The sequence below is a fragment of the Pan troglodytes genome, chromosome 3, assembly GCF_028858775.2.
Source record: "Pan troglodytes isolate AG18354 chromosome 3, NHGRI_mPanTro3-v2.0_pri, whole genome shotgun sequence".
In the NCBI taxonomy this organism is placed as follows: Eukaryota; Metazoa; Chordata; class Mammalia; order Primates; family Hominidae; genus Pan; species Pan troglodytes.
The window spans coordinates 32560612-32573413 of record NC_072401.2 but is presented as its reverse complement, the minus strand read 5'-3'; the positions used below and the strand labels follow the sequence as shown (position 1 = coordinate 32573413).

At 35.2% G+C, this 12802-nt stretch overlaps 1 long non-coding RNA gene across 3 annotated transcripts in view; it reads right to left on the bottom strand.

Moving 5' to 3' along the window:
• Nucleotides 1-12802, bottom strand: part of LOC104006019 (uncharacterized) — a 205604-nt gene that overhangs the window by 41671 nt on the left and 151131 nt on the right. For 2 of the 3 annotated variants that reach the window (XR_008547475.2, XR_679541.4), the window contains exons 3-4: nt 4876-4968; nt 2176-2301 (exon numbers count right to left, since the gene is read on the bottom strand). This is a non-coding gene — a long non-coding RNA (uncharacterized LOC104006019). Of the gene's footprint in view, nt 1-565; nt 2302-4875; nt 4969-12802 lie in introns of those variants that run through there. The other variant, XR_010156518.1, reaches the window with a different exon arrangement.

The window sequence follows — 12802 nt, the reverse complement described above, 5'->3', positions numbered from 1 at the left end:
TAGTATGTGTCATAATCTTGTATCAGGTAAAGTCAACATATTAAAGTGGTAATCTATATATTTCAAAAGTGACTGGAAGCAGTTAAGATAACTATTTGAAGCCCAGCTAGTACCAGACTTTTTAAAAAGGAAGGGGTTAGTCAAGTTTTACTCCCATATAGCCTTAGTCTCATTTCATGATTTAATTTTGTAGAGGGAAACTTAGCTATTGTTTACCTATGTCAACCTCAAAAGTTTGGGGAAATTTGAATGCAGACAAAGATCAGTGATTAGACAATAGAAACAATTGAAATTGCAACTAAGCTGGCACGGCGGCTTATGCCTGTAGTCCCAGCACTTTGGGAGGCCGAGTTTGAGTGGATCACCTGAGGTCAGGAGTTCGAGACCAGCCTGGACAACATGGTGAAACTCCGTCTCTACTAAAAATATAAAAATTAGCCAGGCGTGGTGGTGGGCACCTGTAATCCCAGCTACTTGGGAGGCTGAGGCAGGAGAATTGCTTGAACCCGGGAGGCAGAGGTTGCAGTGAGCTAAGGTTGCACCACTGCACTCCAGCCTGGGTGACAGAGCAAGATTCAATCACACACACACACACACACACACACACACACACACAAACACACACACAAAATTAAATTGCAACTAAAAGTAAATATATGTAGTTCTACAGATACACAGTGGCTATAAACGTGAAATAATCACTCTTTTAATCACTCTTTTAAATATCTTCCAAGATGTATAAAACAAAAGACAAAAACAAGACTGTGTTGCTTAAACATTTTCCGAAAACTGAATACAGGAAAAAAATACATTAATTGAAAATATGCGCTAATGTTTACAAAACTGAGAAACTGGGACTGCTTAGGATTTTTGTACCTTTCATCACTGGTGGCATGATTCTTTATCCCATAAATCGTCCTACCTCCAAATGATATGTGCCTCATGGTCTTTCTTTTGTTATCACTTCCCTCCTACCTAGGTAGTTAGCACAACTTCAAATACCAATTCACTCTGTCCTTGAAGAATTTCTCCTACTTGCTGTGCTTATAAAAAGTCATTATGGAACACTTTGGAGTAATCCCAAGTTTTAGACATAATGAGAGAGAACAGGTGCACAGAGAATGAGAAGAATTTATTATGCACATTATTGGATTTTTTTTTGATAGAGTGAGTCTAATTGGTTAGATCCATCAAAATAAAGCCCAGTATCATATTAGATGACTTATCTCTACATATTTTAAAAGGTGAAAAAAGGAGTGTGGATGAGTGAGTTGTGCAAAAGTCTAGCCCTGTAATGTCTGTGAGGTGTTACCTCTGTATTTACTAATTAGTCTTATGACTTTGGAACGTGACAATATTTCTGCCTCTATTTTTCTTAATGTGCTTGTTAAAAAGAAGGGATATGTGGTGAATTAAAATGGGTAAAAATACGAATTCAAAATATAAGTTTTAATCAAAGTGATATGATTAAATAAACAATGATTAAGCACAGTTTTTCCCATGTGGAAATATACTGCTGTAAATTATGCATATATGGGAAACCTGAGGAATTTCTATTTCTTTTATAATATCAAATATTATGTTAAGTGTTACATAAATATGTATACCATAGAAATACAGAATTTCAAATGCAATATATCAGAAATAATATAAAGGTATTTTTTGGCCATCTGCAACTCAAGTTATGTATTCATCTTATGAAATAACCTAAAAGTATAAAACCATTTCATGAATAAAAATTTAGATATGCAGAGCTATTGAAATTACTAAAATATTCAGAATTCATTTTGATTTCCCTTGAAGGTACACATATAATTTTATAATAAAATTGCTTTTGACTACCTAAAGATGATGTTTTCATGTAGAAAATTTCTTCTGTTAGAAAAAGTAATGTTAATGAGTTTATTTTGGAAATGCTTAAATGTTTAGTTATTAAGTAGACTTTTGGATGTAATTTTCAGAAAAAAAGAATAGTGCATAGTGACCTCCTTGAATACATAAAGCTTTTGGCATTAGTTGTTTTGATTATTTATTATTGTAATAATTTTGTTCTCTCATCCATAAAGCCTAAGCAAAAATACAAAAGTTTTTTACTTTTAAATAGTATTTTATATATACATACACAACAACAACAAAACAGCAGAAACAAACTTAGAGTGTAAAAGTTAGATATACCTGAAGGAGCCCAGTGGCAAAAGCCAGGCATTTGTAGATATCAACTGGTTCAGGTCCTGGCTGTGCACGTATTTGATGTATGATCTTGGGCCTCTTGCAAAAACTGTCTATGCTTCACTGTTTTTTCTAAAGTAAAAACATTGGAGGAAAAATGTAATATTGATAATGCTTTCCTCATAGGGTTATTGTAAATCTTAAATAATATAATCCATAAATGTGAAACACAGTGCCTGGGACACAGTAATCATTTAAAAAGTATTGTTATTATTATTAGCCATTACATTTTACATACTCTCTTCATATTATTTGTCCAACAACTTTTTTACAAATAAGCAGCATTTCTTATTTTTATACATACAATCATTGGACACCATGAAAATTAAAATACTTGCTCAATTAAAATAATATAAAGTTCCATAACTGAAGCCAGAATTTCAGATTGAAATATTTAAGAAATTTTCTAATTATTGTTACTTTATTTATTCATCCATCCATTTATCTGGTCATTCATTTAAAAGAATATTTAAATGAATATTTTTGAGCAAATAATACTTCATTCTGTGTACTCTGATATGCTCTAGGAATAAAATGGATAAAATGTCTGCTTAGAAGCAATGGAGGGTAAGAAGGAAGGAAAGAAGGCAATAAACCCATAATGTAAATGGGAAGTAAATGACAGGGGAAAAATGAAAAAGGGTCTTAGTGGGGTTAGCAAAACAAATCTAAGGAATTAGAAAAAGCAATCCCAGGAATAAAATTTAAGCTGAGATTTGATGAAGTTTACCATTAGAAGTAGTAGTACTAGGCTGGCGTGGTGGCTCACGCCTGTAATCCCAGCACTTTGGGAGGCTGAGATGGGTGCATTACCTGAGGTCAGGCATTCGAGACCAGCCTGGCCAACATGGCAAAACCCCATCTCTACTAAAAAAATACAAAAAAAATTACCCAGGCATGGTGGCATGTGCCCGTAGCACCAGCTATTCGGGAGGCTGAGGCAGGAGAATTGCTTGAATCTGGGAGGTGGAGGTTGCAGTGAGCTGATATTGTGCCATTGCACTCCAGCCTGGGCAACAAGAGCAAAACTCTGTCACACACACACACACACACACACACACACACACACACACACACACAAAACAAACAAACAAACAAAAACAACAACAACAACAAAAAAAAAACAAAGTGGTAGTATTAGTAATAATACTACCATAAAATGAAGTTTTTGAAAACTTCCCACACTCCAGTATCTATGCTAGTAAGAAGCTGAATGGAGATTTAAACCAACACATTTTCAATAATATTCCTCCAGCAATGGGAGACAGAAGTAGAACAAAGAATCCCATGAGTTCCAGGCAGAGGAAAAGATACGTAAGAGATAAGGAAGGGGCTAGTTTGTTTAGTACCCTCTGAACCAGGTTAAGAAGTTTGAGTCTAATCTATGAGTGAGAACATGCGGTGTTTGGTTTTTTGTCCTTGCAATAGTTTGCTGAGAATGATGGTTTCCAGCTTCATCCATGTCCCTACAAAGGACATGAACTCATCATTTTTTATGGCTGCATAGTATTCCATGGTGTATATGTGCCACATTTTCTTAATCCAGTCTATGCTTGTTGGACATTTGGGTTGGTTCCAAGTCTTTGCTATTGTGAGTAGTGCCACAATAAACATACGTGTGCATGTGTCTTTATAGCAGCGTGATTTATATTCCTTTGGGTATATACCCAGTAATGAACAATGAGAACACTTGGACACAGGAAAGCGAACATCACGCACCAGGGCCTGTTGTGGGGAGGGGGGGAGGGGGGAGGGGGAGGGGGGAGGGATAGCATTAGGAGATATACCTAATGTAAATGATGAGTTAATGAGTGCAGCACACCAACATGGCACATGTATACAGATGTAACAAACCTGCACGTTGTGCACATGTACCCTAGAACTTAAACTATAATTAAAAATATATATATATAAAGAAGTTTGAGTCTAACCTAAGGAGTATGGAAAGACAAAGTAGAATTTAAAGTGCAGGAATAATGATCTGGTTTGGAGTTTTGGAATGTCACACAGATTCCAAGGAAAAGAGACAAGTGGTGGACTATACAGAATTTGAGGTGAGGTATGATTGGATAGCACTTACTGATACTGAGATGAGATAGATTCCGGCAATGGTGGTAGAACTGGTTAATATTAATATTCCACAAAGAAACATAGAATCAATGTGATTCTGGAGTCAGGGATGACTCCTGGTTTAGATGTGAATAAGAACAGCACGATGCTTGAGCAAAATGCAGAGATAAAGGATTTAATTTTAAATACATTGAATTAAACATACATTTAAGCTCAGTAAGGTATTTGCTATTATTATGTTTACATTTATGATGATGGTGACGATGATGGTGCTGGTGATGATGACAACATTTATTTGGAGCAAACCCTGTGCCAGGAACTGTTCTTCACATGCAGCAAGTCATCTAGACTCCCCATTGAGTAAAATAAACATGTTAAAAACATTATAATGGATATAACTCATAATATAGTGATTAGTCAGCCAATCAGCAAATGTTAAAGATAGATTTCTTAACACCAAGATAGTTCTGTGTTGAAGATGAAAGACGGTAGGAGCTTAAACTAGGCAATTAAACTTATATGGTGAGGAGAAAACACAAAACAAAACAAAAAACAGCTGGGTGCAGTGGCTTGTACCTGTAATCCCAGCTACTCAGGAGGCTGAGATGGATGAATTGCTTGAAGCCAGGAGTTCAAGACCAGCCAGGGTGACAGAGCAAGACCTTGTCTCTAAAAAGAATAAATAAATAAATAAATAAATAAATAAATAAATAAATAAATAAATAAAATGGACTATAGCAGAAGCTAGCAACACCAATATTTATGGGAAGAATCCAGAAAGAAGCTTATGAGCATGAGATTGAGAAGCTGTATCCAAAGAGCATTTTAAAGTTACTGAGTAAGCAACACTGTCAAATGTGTTTAAACATAAAGTTTTAAATGTTTTCCATTGGGGAGAACAACGGGTTACTTTCTAAAGACTTCTTGTAGTTGAGAGAGAAATATAATAAAAGTAAGTTTAAACACTGATTCAAAAATTTAACTTTGAAGAGAAAGTAATAAATCAGTATCTAGAAACCAAAAAAGGGGTTCAAAAAGTTTATTTTTAGATGAGAAAAAAATTGAGCATATTTATTAGGTTGGTGCAAAAGCAATTGCAATTTTTGCCATTAAAAGTAATGGCATGCTGGCCGGGCACGGTGTCTCACGCCTGTAATCCCAGCACTTTAGGAGGCTGAGGCTGGCAGATCACGAGGTCAGGATATTGAGACCATCCTGGCTAACACAGTGAAACCCCATCTCCACTAAAAATACAAAAAATTAGCCAGGTGTGGTGGCAGGCGCCTGTAGTCCCAGCTACTAGAGTGGCATGAACTCGGAAGGCGGACCTTGCAGTGAGCCGAGATCACACCACTGCACTCCAGCCTGGGCGACAGAGCTAGACTCCATCTCAAAAAAAAAAAAAAAAAAGAAAGTAATGGCATGCTACCGGGAAAAAGCGGAGAAGGAGCAGATACCAAACAGTTGCTGTTTTACAGTGTATTGCATTGTTATAGAGGAATGCCTCAGGCTGAGCAGTTTATAAAGAGAAGAGATTTACTTTGGCTCATCGTTCTGCAGACTGTAAAAGAAACATAGCGTCAGCATCTACTTCTGGTGAGAACCTCAGGAAGCTTAAAATCATGGCAGACAGTGGAATGGGGAACAGCCATGTCACATGGCAGGAGAAGGAGCAAGGGAGAGAAGAAGGAGGTCCCAATCTTTTTTTAACAACCAGCTCTCACATGAACTTATCACTGGAGAGCACCAAACCATTCATAAGGGATCTGTCCCAATGACACAAACATCTCCCATTAGGCCCCACATTCAACATTGGGAATCACATATCAACATGCAATTTGGAGTGGGCAAACATCCAAACTATATAACTTGTTACTTTCTAAGACAAGATCTCTGAATTGCATGGTTAGGGAGTGGTATTCTTCACTAAGGCAGTCGTTCTCAAGGTGATTTGGCCTCATGTCTGAAAACGTTTGTCACAGCTAGGGGTGGACGTTTGCCACTGGCATTTAGTGGTCAAAGGGTTGCTGCTAAACAATGTAAAGTGAACCCATTAAAAAAATGCCAATAGCATCAAGGTAGAGAACCTGTACAGTAAAGGCACAGGTAGAGCCTTATAAAAGAGGAGGAGCTATTGTCCCAGGACAGAGAAGATGCGATGCTGCATCATTTGAAGACAAAAGAATTGTTGAGGACATCTAATGACATTAATTGTAAAAATACAGACAACAGCAAATAGCTTTTAAACAGAGTACAGAAGTAGAAGGTCAAGGAAGTGGTCCTGAATGCCACTTAGGGTTGTTAATCTGATGTTTACTGGCAGTGGTCTTAAAGTTATATATATATATATACACACACACACACACACACACATACATACATACATACACATACATACACATATATACACACACATATATATGTACACACACACACATATATATATATATATATATACACACATAAATTCAAAACCATTTAGCAATCCTGATACGTGATTTGGAAGGCTGGTAGATGGGGTTAAAATTGAATATTTTATGAAGAAATGAAATAGAAGCCAAAAAGAATGAGAGTAGGATAATCATATTGTAAAAGTTAAGCCATGAAGAATTAAGAAGAGGGAATAGCTGAAAGTTGGAAAGTCAATACTCTGGACATTATTGAACTGGTACATTGGGATTAATTGGTATTGCTATTATTTAAATGTTATTAGCCTATTGATAACCATTCATCAGATTATTACATAAATCCACATGAAGTTTTAAATTAAATGATTTATCAATTATTTGACTCATTTTGTACATTCAAATATCATTTTCTCACTCGTGAAAAGTGAAGAATTATGTAATTTAATAATACTGAAATAAATGAAATTAAGTTTGGAAAACATTATAGTTTTTAACATACATATCACAAAAATCATCTAAATGTATTTTGAGTGCTTATATTACATATTTAGGCTTATCAAAAAAAGTTAAATAATGGAAAGAAAAGAACAAAGATGAAATTCAGAGAACAGGGGAGTTTTGTCTTCTTTTGGGTTGCTTTAATTACAATTTAATATCTTTACAAAGGTAATTTGAAAAAATTGGGATTGTCAGGTAGAGGGAGAGTATTGAAGTATGATAAACACCATGTTCAAGTGTTCTGTTAGAATGTCCTTCAAAGTCTTTTTTTTTCTTTTGAAGCTTGAGTATCACATATTTTCATTCCAGAAATACATATTTACTTGCTAGGTCTTTGATGTGTATCACTGAAGTGGGGAAAATAATCCCCCTTACCCCAAAGGATGTTACATTCTTGCCAAGGCCACATATAATAAACAGATATGCAATTGTGTACATAATATGATATTAAATATGATCAATAATATTAAGGAATATAAAGCAGACTAAGGAGACAGATAATAGAGTGGGACCTGCTGTTTTACGACGAATGGTCAGAGAAGGACTTTGATGAGGAACTTGATTCCTGTGTTTTGATGATGGGAAATAAGAAACTGCCTATAGGTTCATGACAGTCCCTTTTAACTTCCTTCCATAAAGCTACAAAGTTTTTCTGTTTATCTAGGGCCACAACTTGATAGTGTCTTTTTTTTTTAATATTAAAATACTTGTCCAGGTATGGTGACTCATGCCTGTAATCCTAGCATTTTGGGAGACTGAGATGGGTGGATCACTTGAGCTCAGGAGTTTGAAACTAGCCTGGTCAACACGGCAAAACCCCATCTTTACCAAAAATACAAAAATCAGCTGGGCATGGTGGTGTGCACTTGTGGTCCCAGCTACTTGGGAGGCTGAAGTGGGAGGCTGGCTTAAGCCTGGGAGGTGGAGGTTGCAGTGAGCTGAGATGGCACCACTGTACTCCAGACTGGCTGACCGAGTGAGATCCCATCTCAAAATAAAAAAGCCTCTAACTTCATTAATATTAAATCAGAGACATGCAATTATTTAATTGCCACCATTTGATTTTAAAATTTAGATTACTCTAAGCCAATAGAAGATATTGAAAAATAAATGTATTTAAATTAATATTGTAAAATATGAGATTTGGCAGATAATCTGATGATGGTGCTAGCAGATGGTGACATAAATGAATTCTCCTTGCAGAAAAGTACATTCTTAACTACCATTTGCCCTTAGAATTCCATTATACTATGAAAAGTGAGAATAACCCTCTTTGGACAAAGAAAATCATTCTTACATAATTCTTCATCTTCAGAAATGGCATCTGTATTTGGAGTTATTATGTAAGCAATATGAATACATAAATAAACTTTAAAAATTATGATATACATTTTCAAAAATAATGTACAACATATAATAAAAACATTTTTCTCTTCTCAGTTAATTAAGTTTGTAGCCAAAATGAATACACATTTTTTCCTGTAACAGAATAAAATGAAAAGACTAAGAGAATGCACAGAATACCATACAATGGACTAGTATAAGAGTCATCTCTGGCTAAGTAGGGTTAACTTTGTATGGGAGGTATAACAGCAAAACCACTGTGTTGCTCATTTATGAATTAAAAAAATATAGAATGCCTTCTATGTGCAAAGCATGGTAAGAGTTACTACTTATACATTGGCGTATGTATAGTCCTTACTTTCATACATTTTATATATTTCTTTTTTTTTTGAGATGAAGTTTCACTCTTGTTGCCCAGGCTGGAGTGCAACGGCATGATCTTGGCTCACTGCAACCTCTGCCTCCTGGGTTGAAGCGATTCTCCTGCCTCAGCCTCATGAGTAGCTGGGATTACAGGCATGCGCCACCACACCCAGGTAATTTTGTATTTTTAGTAGAGGCGGGGCTTCTCCATGTTGTTCAGGCTGGTCTTGAACTCAGGTCGTCAGGTGATCCACCCACCATGGCCTCCCAAAGTGCTGGGATTACAGGCATGAGCCACCGCACCCAGCCAATTTTATGTATTTCCAAGTGCAAAAGAAAAATACGAAGATAATTTAAACTAGTATGTGAACAGCTTTAGTTTATATTTTAAAATATATGTTACCTCTAATATGGTTAAACTGATGTGTATGTGTGTGTTTCTAGAAGTTAGATATAAGATGGTTAATACAAGCTAGAAATGATACTGCCCTGGATGTTCGTAGTAGTAGTAGAAATGGAAGGTAGTACAAGGATTGCAAAGATATTTTTGAAGACTTGTTCATAGAAGTAATAAGACTCAGAGATAACGAGGAATCAGAGATGAGTTCTAGGTTTCAGGTTTGAGCACACGATATATGGTTATGCATTTAATTAAATAGGGAATAAAAGGGAAATGGAAAAATTTCTGCGATGAGGACAAGTGTCATTTTAGTTTTGAAATACTGTATGTTTATTCATAGTGACAGAAAGGAATGGGCTGAAGGACTTGGAGTAGGCAGTGGAATCTCATGGGCAAGGAACTCCAGAGGTGCAAAGGCTGGACACACAGAAGCTCACTGATACGTGACTGAGTTTTAGCCATTTTGCTTCCAGGGTAGTCTGTGTAATCCTTCAAGGGCAAAATGCTCATTTCTAAGGACCAACCAAACCAAATTCATCAAGCCTCCCAAGGTTATCCAATAAAAGTTTGTTAGTTAGGGACAGGAACAGCTAGCTGCCCTTAAGCACTTAATCACCTTGGAACTAACTGTGAGTTGTGCTGTGAAAAAAGTTTTTAAAGAGTCCATTGCTAAAATACCTTTTTTTCCAAAACATTGAAATCTGAATTTACAGTAATGTAAATAGTAAAACTTTGATGTCAGACTTGCCATTTTCACTACTCTCCAACAAGTTCAGGCTTCAGTAGTTAGTTCAGAATGCACTTTTACAAGAATTACCTTCCAAAGTCAAAAGAATACAAATAGTTTAAAGGGGTTTATTCCTCGAGAATATTTTTATTCTTATCCGCATTTGTTTCAAGTTTTAACTTGTATGAACCTCTCATAAAACAACTGGTTTTTATGAATACACTGATAAGGACAGCTCATTCCTGTTCTTGCCACAGCAAAAATTCAGCCGCTCAAGGCTCCTGCTGGCTGCAACAAAGATTGAACATCCACTTTAAATGCCCTTACATTTTTATCCATTAATTTATATTTTCTTATCTCAAAGATTTTTCCGAGGGAGTCTTTCTTGTCTATGTGGGCAAAAGTGAACAATCATATAGCTATCAAAGACCACCATTCTTCATCTTTCTGAATTGTCTATTTTACCAGAATAAAAATTTATTTGATAATAGAACCTGCCTCTGCAAAGCATGATTTCACAACGCTGTTAAGGGTACCTTTAAAAGTAAGGAAGCTCCCCAAATTACAACTAAATGATCAAACAGAAAGACAATATAACAAAATACGATAATAATCTTTTTTCTTCAATACAATTTTACACAGCCAAACAATTGGTAGGACATGGTTTGAATCTCTATGAGGATTCACAGCCAGGTTCCACTATTAATATGAAGTAGAAAAAAAATAAAATGAAATTATTCCTATTATCTTCTTTCATAAAACAGTAATTCATTTAAAAAGCCTCATGTATATTATGTGCTCTCCAAATATGTTCTTCATTTTAGCTATGAGATTGTCCATTTCCCAGCTGAAAAATACAGATTCTGATGTTAAACCTTGCCATGTCCCTAAAAACTCTATTGGCTTTGTAGTTTAGAGTAACTCCAGGTGAACTAGATTGCTGGACATGTTACAAATAATATTGCTTTTATACGTTTGATTTAATGTTGAGTATGCCTACTAAGTGGGGAGACATAAAGGAAATCCTAAGAAAAATTTATATGAATGAGTGTATTTTTATTTCTACTTTGCAAAATTGCCTTAGATTATAAGTTTCTTACACATTTTATTTCTATGATTTATTTGTGGCAGTCAGCATACATAGGGATTTGACCAGTATTAGGGAGAATAATGATGAAGACTTACTTTCAGTTAATAAATACTTGAGTAGCTAAATGCGTGAGGCGGAGTAACACCAATCTGATAAATGTGATATTTTAGTAAAGACAGAAAAGAAAATCTACTATAAATTATGTATCATATATCTGTTTTTGTTTTGAAATTAAATCTCATTTTAAACAAAAAAATAATCACTCTAATTTGGCAAGGTTATATTGAATTATTAAAAAATCTGTACTTATGAGTATATATTAAATTATTTTTTACTATATATAAATAGATATTATATTATATATTAACATATATATAAACATATATTAATATATTATATATATTAAAAATAGATACTTATGAGTGAGATAGATTTTCAGATGTCTATGTGATTTTTTGTAGATAACAAACTATTTGGAGAAGATGACTTAAATTATTCAGGCAACACATCTTGGTTATGTACATTATTTGATTTATCAAATAATTATCAATAGTTAAATTTGTGCTATATAGAACTGATGTTAGACCTACAGGTTAAAGTAATATTCATGCCCAATAAAATACTCCTGAACTAAGTATGCTATAATGATATGAAAGATGACTTGGCAGATTTTTAGACACAGTAGGTTTCATTTGGCAAAGGAATATTCTAAGAATGTTTTTTCCCACTCCCAATAGCTCTACCAAGTCTGCTCATTTCAATTCTGAGAGTTTCAAAGTTGAATTTAAAAAAAAGACCTACTTGGCAGCTGTTGCTATTACTCTGTCAAATAACTCACCCATTGTCTAGCTCTCAGTGGTGGTTATGTGGGAGGTCCCATAGTTTCTTTCCAGCTGTTACTTAGTCTTGGATAATGTTTTTGGTTCTGTGCAAATCCCAGCATGGAGACTGCTCCTTATAGCCTCAATAAAATTCCATTTAAGCCAAATGAATTAAAAGTTGGTATAAACAAAGTTTAGAAAAAAATAATTAAGAACTCTCTCTGAACTGGCTCATGACTTGGAAGTTTCATCTTAAATAAACCTGTCACCTTGCAGGATAAAATACCACAGGCAGATTTGCAGTAGCCTGATCCTACCTTTTGCTTTTCTGAGCAAACTCTTAAAAGAGTTAGAAGAGCTTCTACAGAAATATCTGGAGCTTAAGAGTTGGCAGCATCTGTTCAGTATGATAACAGTAGCAGTCTTCTTGGCGGCAGCCTAAACCCTAAAATCCCCAAATATACCCAAGACTGAGAATCAGAGAAAAAAGGTTGCATTAAACCATCATTTTCAAACCTTCCGAAGGTAATCACATCTGAAAAAGAGCTGTACCCAACTCTCCCTCCTCTGTCTCTCTCTCTCTCTCCCCCCACCAACGCACACACACCCCATAAAACTTACGCACACACAGTAGAGGGAAAATGAGCTGGTATAGGACAGTCAAATGCAAAGTGAAAATGAAAAGAATAGAGTGTGGTTTTGGAAACTGACTAAAGGGGACCCAATGGTTATTTACTGAATTAATCAATGAAATGACTTTTGGATATTCAAACCAACATTGGATGAGTAATATGCTTATAAATATATATTGCATTGAAACTTTAACTTTCAGCGACTTTCCCTATTCCTATA